Consider the following 10,774-nt stretch of genomic DNA (forward strand, 5'->3'; position numbering starts at 1 on the left):
GTTATAGACAGTACATCAGAGTACAATGCTACATGCAAAGGTAAATAAAATATGCCGAATAATTAGGGCCGAGCACTAAGAGTGCGAAGGCCCTATTGTATCTGCTCCATTTATTATTATTAGGGCCCGAGCACTGAGAATGCGAAGGCCCTATTGTATCTGCTTCATTTATTATTATCATTATTATTATTTGGGCCTGAGCACTGAGAGTGTGAAGATCCTATTGTATCTGCTCCATTTCTTAGGGCTCGAGCAGTAAAACTGTGAAAGCCCTATTGAATCTGCTCCGTTTATTATTTGAGGGCCTAAAGATGCCCAAAAACTAAAATTTGCACATGCATTAGGTCTGGTGAAAATGTACATATTTTAATGTCCGGTGAAAGTGGCTCAGTAGCGCCACCTAGAAAAATTAAAAATGCGAGCCCCCAGGATGGGTACGACCTATATGTATGAAATTGGGTACACATATCTAACATCAAGAGATGCACAAAAAAATCTATTATGGCCATGCCCTAAACCTAACAGGAAGTCTGCCATTTTGGATTAAAGGTGACATTTTGGCTCCGATTTTGCAATATCCAGGCCTTGTACTTCTCCGACCTCCTCAAAGGTATTTGATTGGATCACCTTCATATTCGGTCAGTGTCAAATACACACCTGGGCCATATTAAATTGCTGAGCTTTTGAGTTTCCGGACTAGGGTTTGGCCATGGCGAATTTCGATTATTCGCCATGAAAATCTTTTTGACTCTCATTCCCACATGCAGTGGGGTTTTCCCAATTCAGGGTCTGCTGCCTTGGACGACCCAGCCTTCGCGGTCTACGTAGGCCGGGTCCTCCAAGGTCGCCTGCTTCAGCCATCTGCCGTTTTTTTTTTTTTAAAAACTTGTCCACACCCACCGCCGTGCTGTGAATTCTGGGATAGGTTGGGCCACAAAGGATACACCTGACCCATCCTTCAAATTAGGGGGAATGAAGGATTAACATCAGTCCCTCATGATGCTTCAGTGAGAAAATTGTGAGTTTAAAATGAATGGCGCACCCTGGTGGCAAGGCGGTTCACCATGAAAAATTAAGTGGCTGTTGAAGGGCTTGGAAAGCTCAAAAACTCTTGAAATTTGGCCCACACCTCCAATGTGATGAAGGCTTTTTTTGTTATGGGATCATCTTCATCAAGTAATACAAAATGGCTCCACAGCACCGCCTACAAAAATTCAAAACATCAGCCCCAACCCTGTGTTTCATCTATGAGTCTGAAACCTGGTAAGCTTATGTAAGATATCAAAATGTACAAAAAAGTCTCTTGGAGCAATATCCCAAATTCAACAGGAAGTCAGTGAATTTAAAATTAAAGTGGAATTTTGGCGACATTTTTCTTTTCAGACCTTGCACTTTGACGATCTCCTCCTAGGCATTTCATCAGATCAATACAATCTCCAGTGCATGGAATCTAAACACCTTTGTGATGCTAAATTGCGAAGCCTTTTATGTTTGGCAAAATGGGATGTTCTTGGTGGCACATGCAGTTTCAATCACTCGCCAAGAATCAGTAAACTGCTGAAACTCAAAGACATATTGTCCAATCTCCCCCAAACTTAACAAGCATGATAAGAGGCGAGATCGGAAAAGATTGATATGCCATTTGTCAGCAATGGTCAGAGCGCCACCTAGTGGGAAGAGGAAATGCAAGATGGATTATAATCATCATTGAAGTAGATGAAGTTTTAGCTAGTGGGTGTATGCATTAAACCATCAGTGTGATATTGGATCGGACTTGCTGGGTGTAGGTGTTGGGCGTGGCTCGATGCGCCAGGGGTGAGGGCCCTCTCAATGCTGTTTGCAGCAAAATCACAACAACAGTTGCCTTTAAGTGCTCTATATTGTAAGCTAAAGACCCTACAATGATAAAAGAAAACAGAGAAAACCCCAACAATCACTTAACCCCTCTATGTCAGGGGTCAGCAACCTTTAACATCCAAAGAACCATTTGGGCCCAGTTTCCACGCAAGAGATAACACTGGAAGCTGCTAATACTTTTTGACATCTAAAATGAAGACAACACTGTATATATTTTTTTACCTTTATGCTTTGTGTAATCAACTAATGTATGTTCATTATTAAATCCATGAAGTGCAACAGAGAAAATTACATTTCATTTATGTAATTAATAAATTTTGAACTTTTAAAGAAATATAACAAAAAGCAAGACACCCAGTTTAAGGTCTCTTAAATGAATTTAAAAGCTGTACTTAAATGATCCATGTAGCAAACAAAAACTGTTGTGAGCCGCCACCCTTATATCGCCTTTGGGCTTTTGGAGCATAGCGGAGCCTTGACCTGAATTTTAAAATATAATTGAAAAAAGCACCATTCTACTAAAAAATGAAAAATAAATATTTGCAAAATTCTGCATAGATATTAATTTTACCGGGTTAATGTATGTGTCGGGGCATGGTCTGCAGTTCCGCTGCAGGGGAGGCGGACACACCTGAGCAGCATCTGTAATCACGCCTCACCGCCTTAAAGTCTGTGCTCTCTATGCTGTTGTGTTGGTATGTGTCGGGCTGTGAGCTGAACAGCTCCAGCCGGCTATATCTGTACAGCAACCGTGTGTGAAAAGTGGTCAATAAAGAGATGGTGATAAGCATGTTCATGAAAACATCGTCGGGTCTGCTGTGGTATGTTTACAATGGAACTTCTGCTGCTGAACCTTTGCACACAGCGTCTGCAAATTAGGGCTGTATGAAGTCACTTTAATCTTAATGCAGGACTGTAAGCTGTCGTCTGTGAGTCGTGAGCGGTGTTTGTTTTAAACATAGTTCATGGTGGAGAATAGTTGCTGACATAATGTGGATCCGAAGATCCATAATTGGCCTACCTGGGGTTGACAGTCTGTATAAATGTACGGCGTTTCGGTGGGTATAGCGGCTTCTTCAAGAGTGATGCTTATTTTGATCAATGAAAAATAATAACATATAATTTTATTTTTATATTTCAATATCACAATCTTCTGACTTAGAACTACAAGTTATAAAAGCCAGCAGAACTAACAACACAGTAGGCTCTTCTGAGGACAGCAGCCAATGTTCATGCCTAGCAACTCTCAAGCTGGGGACAAGAAAAAGGGCAGGAACCTCCCGAACACCAGACACCTCCACCCGTGGAACAGGTTATGGTGCAGAGGGTACAGGGGTGAACTGGGAACATAAACAGCCAGAGGAGGCTCAGGAATGATCAAATAAGGAGGAACAGTCTTTGCATCCGCAGGCTGGGAGGCATGAACAGTCGTGTTTGCAACCAATTGAACATTATAAAAAATATTCTGTCGGTTTCCAGTAAAGCTGGCTCAAAAACATGAAGAACAGATTCAATGAGATATGACAGTAAAACACAAAACTCAACCTGATTGCCCAACTTTGAAGCACTCAACCCAAGGTTTTTAGCCAACTAAAAAACAGAAGATGCCATTAGGCAGCTTAAGGACAGAAAAAGCTGTGTTACTTACAGCAAAAATTATCGTGGAAAGCTATGGAGACTTTATTTTCCTACAAGTAAAAGTCAGCAGGCTCTGTGTTATGGTCACGTCATTCTGTCAATTTAAGGTGTGTGGCAGGCAGAGAGAAGTCCCAAAATGCACGACTCAGCAGGCTTGAAACTCACACAACTTTATAGCAGGAGTTGGGAAACTAAACACAAACAACAGAAAATGCAGTCCAAGATGGACTCTAGAACTTACATGACTAAGTAAACACAGCGCACACAAGAGGAAATAATGATGGCATGAAACTCTCTGTTTTCGACAGAGGAAAACGTAGGCCTTAAATATGTAAGATAAAGTGAGGATGGGTAACAGGTGGAAACACAGCTGTCTAACTAATGAAACAGGGGAAGCAAAACTAAACATAACACACATGGGACAAGAGACTATCACACTATAATAAAACAGGAAACAGACAGAGACCAGGAACAAGAAAACTAAACAATATTAAATAATGTAAAAAATAATGTAAAATGTACTATGTCAAAGCCAATAAAACAGATTCTAAATAATACTAAGTGAAAAAGACTGGCCCCTGACCTGAGAGTTTGTAGTGTACAGTGTGGACTCTCCACTCCAGCAGACAGAAGCTTCACTCCTGAATCCTGCAAGTTGTTGTCACTCAGGTCCAGCTCTCTCAAACTACAAGACTGGGAGCTGAGAACTGAAGACAAAGTTTCACAGCTTCTCTCTGAGAGGTTACAAACACTCAGCCTGGAAAAAAACAAAGAGGAAAACAAAAACATATATAATTGCACTGATGGTGCAGTGAATATTTCTTAGTTTTGGCAGTGTTGTGGGACTGGATGGAATGATCATTGCCTTATTTTAAACCCATCAAAATGCTGCACTGTAATGTTATTTCGAATGAGTAAAAATGTTCAACTACAACACAGCATTGATAAAACTGAGATTTATAAGCCAATATGTTTAACTGCATAATTATGACATTTGATGGAAAGCAAAATATTCTTTGATCTGACCTAAGGATTTTGAGCATGCAATGTGGACTCTGTAGTGCATCAGACAGAAGCTTCACTCCTGAATCCTGCACGTTGTTGTTACTCAGGTCCAGCTCTCTGAGACTACAAGACTTGCAACAGAGAATCGAGGACAGAGCTTCGAAGCTTCTCTCTGACAGGAAACAGCCACTCAGTCTGTAAAAGAGAAGATAACTGTCATCCTTATTTATCATAGTGCAGTACCCTATTGCAACCCCTCAGTTTATAGGCTCTCTGAAAAAAGTCATTTTAGCGCTTTCCTCTTCTCCTTCTCTAAGACAGAATTGTTTTTATAATTGACCAGTTTCAGAAAGCATGATAAAGGGCCACACTCAGTCTTTGGTAGTTCTACCTACAGGTTTAACGATTTGCAAAAACAATAAATCAATAATCCAGTAACCTGGCTTTTTTGTCTTTGCCAAAAGCACAGCATTGCATAGAAGAGCGGAACTTAAAGTAAAGGATCTATCTTACTAGGCTAGTATCGATCCGACACAGATGCCGACTTGGTATCGATACGATCGATATTTGGATCGATGCGCCCACCACCGCAATTTCTGTGTGTGTATTTGAAAAGGTTTCATTTCCAATCAGGAGTAAGAGATTGCATGCATTTAATAGGACTCGCCGCTTCGCAGACCATGCCCGGCCACATACCCCATCGCCCGACTGAGGCTGGGGAGCCATTCGGCCGAACCTACTCCCCCCTCCGCGAGCAGGTGAGGGAATCGGACAGGACCATCGGCGCCACAGGCCCCGGCCAAGCGAAGGGGAAGTGTCCACTCTAGCGGTCACCTGCATATCCAGCGGCAGCCCCAGAGGTGGTCCGGTGGCCACCCATGTGTTAAGCAGTGGCGGTGCAGCAGGCGTGGAAGTGAGCCGTGGCTCACAGGTACCTGGGCAGGCGGCCAGCACACAGACGCAGCTTGCCAGCCTCTGTTGGAAGAGAGACCGGATCGGACAGCACGCTGCCATCGGGCGTGAAAGGACTGCCGCGCACCTCAACCTCTGTCTCAAGCTTGGGAGGTCTCGCTGGTGCGTCAGCTCAACCCCAGCCGGTCCTTCCCCTGCCAGTCCACCCTTACAATAATCACATGGATCCTCCAACAGCATAAGGTAGCAATTCGCGGAGGTGGGTTTGTTTTTTGAGTTGTACACACCGGTTCTGTTTTTAAGTAGAATCAATTGTCTTAAAAATAAAGCGATAAGCATATATTCACTTACAGAGCTTTGCTAGAGGCTTTGACCACTGGCAGCAGCCTCAGAAGAGCCTCCTCTGAAGCAGAGTATTTCTTCAGGTCAAACACATCCAAATTTTTTTCTGATGACAGTAAGATGAAGACCAGTGCTGACCACTGAGTTGCAGATAATTCATCTGCGGAGAGACATCCTGAACTCAGGGACTGCTGGATCTCCTCCACTAGAGAACGATCATTCAGTTCATTCAGACAGTGGAACAGATTGATGCTTTTCTCTGCAGACAGAGTCTCACTGAGCTGATTCTTGATGTACTGGACTGTTTCCTGATTGGTCTGTAAGCTACTTCCTGTCTGTGTCAGCAGACCTCGTAGGAGAGTCTGATTGGTCTGCAGAGAAAGACCCAGGAGGAAGCGGAGGAACAAGTCCAGGTGTCCATTTGGACTCTGTAAGGCCTTGTTTACAGCACTCTGGTGGAGAGACTCTTTTTTTCTAAAAAAGCTAGACCACTTGGAGGTGGTTTGTTGTTGTTCCAGCAGATTGAGTCCAGAGTTGATGAAGGTCCGATGGACATGAAGAGCAGCCAGAAACTCCTGAACACTCAGATGGATGAAGCAGAACACCTTGTCCTGGTACAGTCCTCTCTCCTCTTTAAAGATCTGTGTGAACACTCCTGAGTACACTGAGGCTGCTCTGATATCGATGCCACACTCTGTCAGGTCTGATTCATAGAAGATCAGGTTTCCTTTCTGCAGCTGATCAAAAGCCAGTTTTCCCAGAGACTCTATCATCTTCCTGCTCTCTGGACTCCAGTGTGGATCTGTCTCAGCTCCTCCATCATACTTGACCTTCTTCATTTTGACTTGAACCACCAGGAAGTTGATTTACATCTCAGTCAGAGTCTTGGGGAGCTGTCCTCCCTCTCTGGTTTCCAGCACATCCTCCAGAACTGTAGCAGTGATCCAGCAGAAGACTGGGATGTGGCACATGATGTGGAGGCTTCGTGATATCTTGATGTGGGAGATGATCCTGCTGGCCTGCTCCTCATCTCTGAATCTCTTCTTGAAGTACTCTTCCTTCTGTGAGTCATTGAACCCTCTGATCTCTGTCATCATACCAACACAGTCAGGAGGGATCTGATTGGCTGCTGCAGGTCGTGTGGTTATCCAGAGGTAAACAGAGGGAAGCAGCTTCCCCCTGATGAGGTTTGTCAGCAGCACATCCACTGAGGTGGACTTTCTAGGGTCAGTTAGGATTGTAGTTTTGTGGAAGTCCAGAGGAAGTCGACACTCATCCAGACCATCAAAGATGAACACAACCTGGAAGTCTTCAAAGCTCCAGATTCCTGCTTCTTTGGTTTCAGTAAAGAAGTGATGAACAAGTTCCACCAAGCTGAACTTTTCCTCTTTCAGCACATTCAGCTCTCTGAAAGTGAATGGAAATATGAACTGGATGTCCTGGTTGGCTTTGTCTTCAGCCCAGTCCAGGGTGTATTTCTGTGTTAAGACTGTTTTCCCAATGCCAGCCACTCCCTTTGTCAGCACTGTTCTGGTTGGTTCATCTCTTCCAGGTGAGGCTTTAAAGATGTCTTCTTGTCTGATTGTTTTTTCTGGTCTGTCTGGTTTCCTGGATGCTGTTTCAATCTGTCTGACCTCATGTTCATCATTGACCTCTGCAGTCCCTCCCTCTGTGATGTAGAGCTCTGTGTAGATCTGATTCAGAAGGGTTGGGTTTCCTGCTTTAGCGATCCCCTCAAACACACACTGGAACTTCTTCTGCAACTTAGATTTAAGTTTATGTTGACAAATTGCTAGAGGAGTTTCTGAAAAATAATAATTAAAAACATACATCAGTTCATTTTTAAGAAAATGCTCATGGCAAATCCCTCCCAAAGAAAATGAATATGTTTGTCCCTTTCTTGAGACATAAATGTATAATTCAGCAGCTTACATCTACAGAGTAATCCTATTACTCGTCTGTAGTTGGATAGCCAACTCCTCCTGCTTCATTCTCCTCAGGAAGTCCAGCGTGATCTTCACAAATGCCTCTCTGCTGCTCCCCTGTTGCTCATCATCTTCATCCTCTCTTTGACTCTCTAAGCATTCTGAGTAATCTGGACTCAGAATCTTCTGGATCTTCTTCAGCTCGTTCTTCACAAAAGTGATGATATTTTCCTCCAGCAGCTGGAACAGAATATTTATGAATGAGCCAATCAGACTGAAATGATGGAGCCAAACATCAGACCCATATTGGACACACTGACAATCCACTGGTCTACAAAGAGCACCATGGAGATGACTGTGAACAGAATAGATGTAAAAGTAGTTGTTGTACATGTACATACCTTAAATATGGAGTCCAGGTGTGTTTGATGCTGCTGGGCAGACTGACCACTGCGAACCCCTGAGCTCTCCTGGTCCATTCTGTGGAGGAATCATGAAAAACTGGTTTTCAAGCTGCCAGACTTTGAGTCAGCACATGAAAAAAACAACAACAATTTAAAAAAAAAAACCCCACCAACTTTGGGATACATTTGGCCATTTTTTTTTTAATTTTTTTTTTTAATATATGATTTACTAATGAGATCAATTTAGCAGCTAAAAATTGTGGACAGTCAAAAAGCTTTAATTCCCTGAATGACTTCAAAACTGTGACAAAGGTAAAGGCCTTATTTTTCTTCCCAATCACATTTTGAACTCCCCCTTGCTACCCTGGACAAAGTTTAACCAACCCAAAGCAATCTAATACAAATCTGAGCATTATCTTTGGCCAGCAACTGAATTACAGGCTAGCAAACACAATCAATCAATCAATCAATCAATATATCAATATACTTTATTAATCCCAAGGGAAATTAGGGTTACAGCAGGCAGCACGCTAATGGCGCATGCGCACTTACAAAGGAACCTTCTGACCAACTTTACACAAACATCACATTGGGGAGACATGTCAGAAAGGTAGGCTGATAGGAAAAAACAACGAAAATACGTAACATGAGGAGAGAGGAGGAGAAAAAAAAACTCCACTCAGACTGAGCTCCTAATGGGAGAACAGTTTGATAACAGAAAAAACACCTCAGCACAAAAAGCACATGACTATCAATACACCATAGAAACACAAGACAAGCAACAGGGGCGGGTAAAGGGTAAGAGAGAGCCGGTGTAGACAGCGCTTCCGGTCCTGCAGCATGTCTGCGCTGGTCCAGTCGAGTCCCATCTTCCCCGGTAGGGCACAAGCATCGAAGGCGTTTGGAAAGGGAGGGGGGATCAGTGTGTGCATATCAGTGTATGTGTATGTGTGTGTGTATGTCCAGAGTCAAGCTGAGACAGTGTCCTTCGCCCTGCCAGGCTAAGTAAACAGTCCTCCAGCCAACTCAGGTGGCCTTGCATAGGATGGGGAGGAACAGACAAAACACAGTCGTTATCAGGGAGTTTTTGTTCGGCTCCAGCCTTGAGCCCACAGCTGGCGCCGAAGGGGTAGCCACATGAAGTGATGGTGTTTTTTTCTTTTATGCGAACAACTCATGAGAATTTCCGAGCTGTTCTTAACACTCCGACACCGACATAGGTTTCTCAATTTCCCGTTGGAGAGCCGCGAGCTTTTCCATGATGTTATCAAGCTTGCATTCCGTGGTGTTGTCATTCTTTTGCCCAAGGAGCCGATTCTGAGACCTCACGACCACAGTCAGCTGATCTAATATGCGCTCAGAGGTGTTGTACTGAGTATTCACTGCAGCCGTAAGCTTCTCCAAGATCTTAACCATGCTGCACTCAGTGGGCCCATTCTGAAAAGTCGTGCCTCGTCCCATCGTTTCAATCCCAGCGGGCAGCCTTGGGGGGGTTTGAATAGCCGGTTCCGCTTTCTTAATTCTCTGATAAGCCAGGGCCAAGCCAGCTCCGATCAGCAAGAACCCTGTTATCATGGTTCCGAATAGGTAGATATCTTCAGCGTCCTCGATCGACAGTCCCGCCAGGCACACGACCCTCCATGTCTGCCACCCGTCCATCGTGTATCCAGCAGGGAAAGTCCCTCCAGGGCACTCGGGCTCTCCCGACCCGGTGCTTCTCGTTGAGAAGAGCGTGTCAATTGCATTCAGAGACCAGTTGATCAAATCCATAATTGTGTGGATGCCCTCAAAGGGCTTCCACACTATTGAGTTCCTGTTTCTCTTTATTGTGTGGATGCCCTAAAGGGCTTCCACACTATTGTGTTCCTGTTTCTCTTTATTCTTTATCTTTATTCTTCTAGTTGCTCCGTTTTTTGGCACTTAACTACTCCTCCAGTTTTCAGCCGATTTTCTCCGTTCAAACTCTAAACTGTTCTGCTCTTTCTGCTAATGACTGCTATGACTTTTGGTGTTTATTACTGTTATACTTTTTAAAATATTACACTTTTTTCCTTTAATTTGTCCCATTGAAATGAATGGGAAACTTCCACAATTCTGCTAAAACTTGCTTGTCTTTGAAACTTAACTACGTCCTCATGCTTTCACCTAGAAACTCCATTCAAACTTTAAAATGTTCTCAGATTATTGGGCTATTGCTGTCTGATTCAGCTTTTTCAGATCTTCTACCGTTTTAATCTTATCTCTCTTTAAATTTTCAGTTGCAAAATTGTGATTTTTCAGAAAATACATGCGTTGCTATGGTTGCTATGCAATTAAGTCAGAGTGAGTGCTAGTCCGTTCTGAATTTTCTCTTCATGTCTAAACAACTTCTTGCTACTCACTCAATTTCCACTCAACCCCCACAAATTATACATCAAAATGTGGGTATTTTTGCTGGCTTTCAGAAAATGTCACTATCTTTATTGTGAGGTTTACCGTTTTTTCACAATTTGCCTCGGAGTGACACAAGGTCTGACAAGTCCCCATTCAAAGTCTATGGGGAGGTTTTGAAATTCAGAGCTGAAATTCTGTAACGGGAGGCATTTTCAAATTGCCATATCTCTTTAACAAAGCAAAGTTAGGACATGAGGCTTGTGCCAATATATCTTCAGACACTGCTGACACTCACAGTGAAAGCAGTTTTTACAATTA

The 10,774-nt window shown here is 43.3% G+C and overlaps 1 pseudogene; it reads right to left on the reverse strand.

Annotated features, from left to right (window-relative positions):
* Positions 1-5,759: 5,759 nt before the first annotated feature.
* LOC109197067 (NLR family CARD domain-containing protein 3-like) lies at positions 5,760-7,745 on the reverse strand (annotated as a pseudogene).
* Between the last annotated feature and the right edge of the window lie 3,029 nt (positions 7,746-10,774).

Source organism: Oreochromis niloticus, unplaced genomic scaffold (assembly GCF_001858045.2).
Source record: "Oreochromis niloticus isolate F11D_XX unplaced genomic scaffold, O_niloticus_UMD_NMBU tig00001669_pilon, whole genome shotgun sequence".
In the NCBI taxonomy this organism is placed as follows: Eukaryota; Metazoa; Chordata; class Actinopteri; order Cichliformes; family Cichlidae; genus Oreochromis; species Oreochromis niloticus.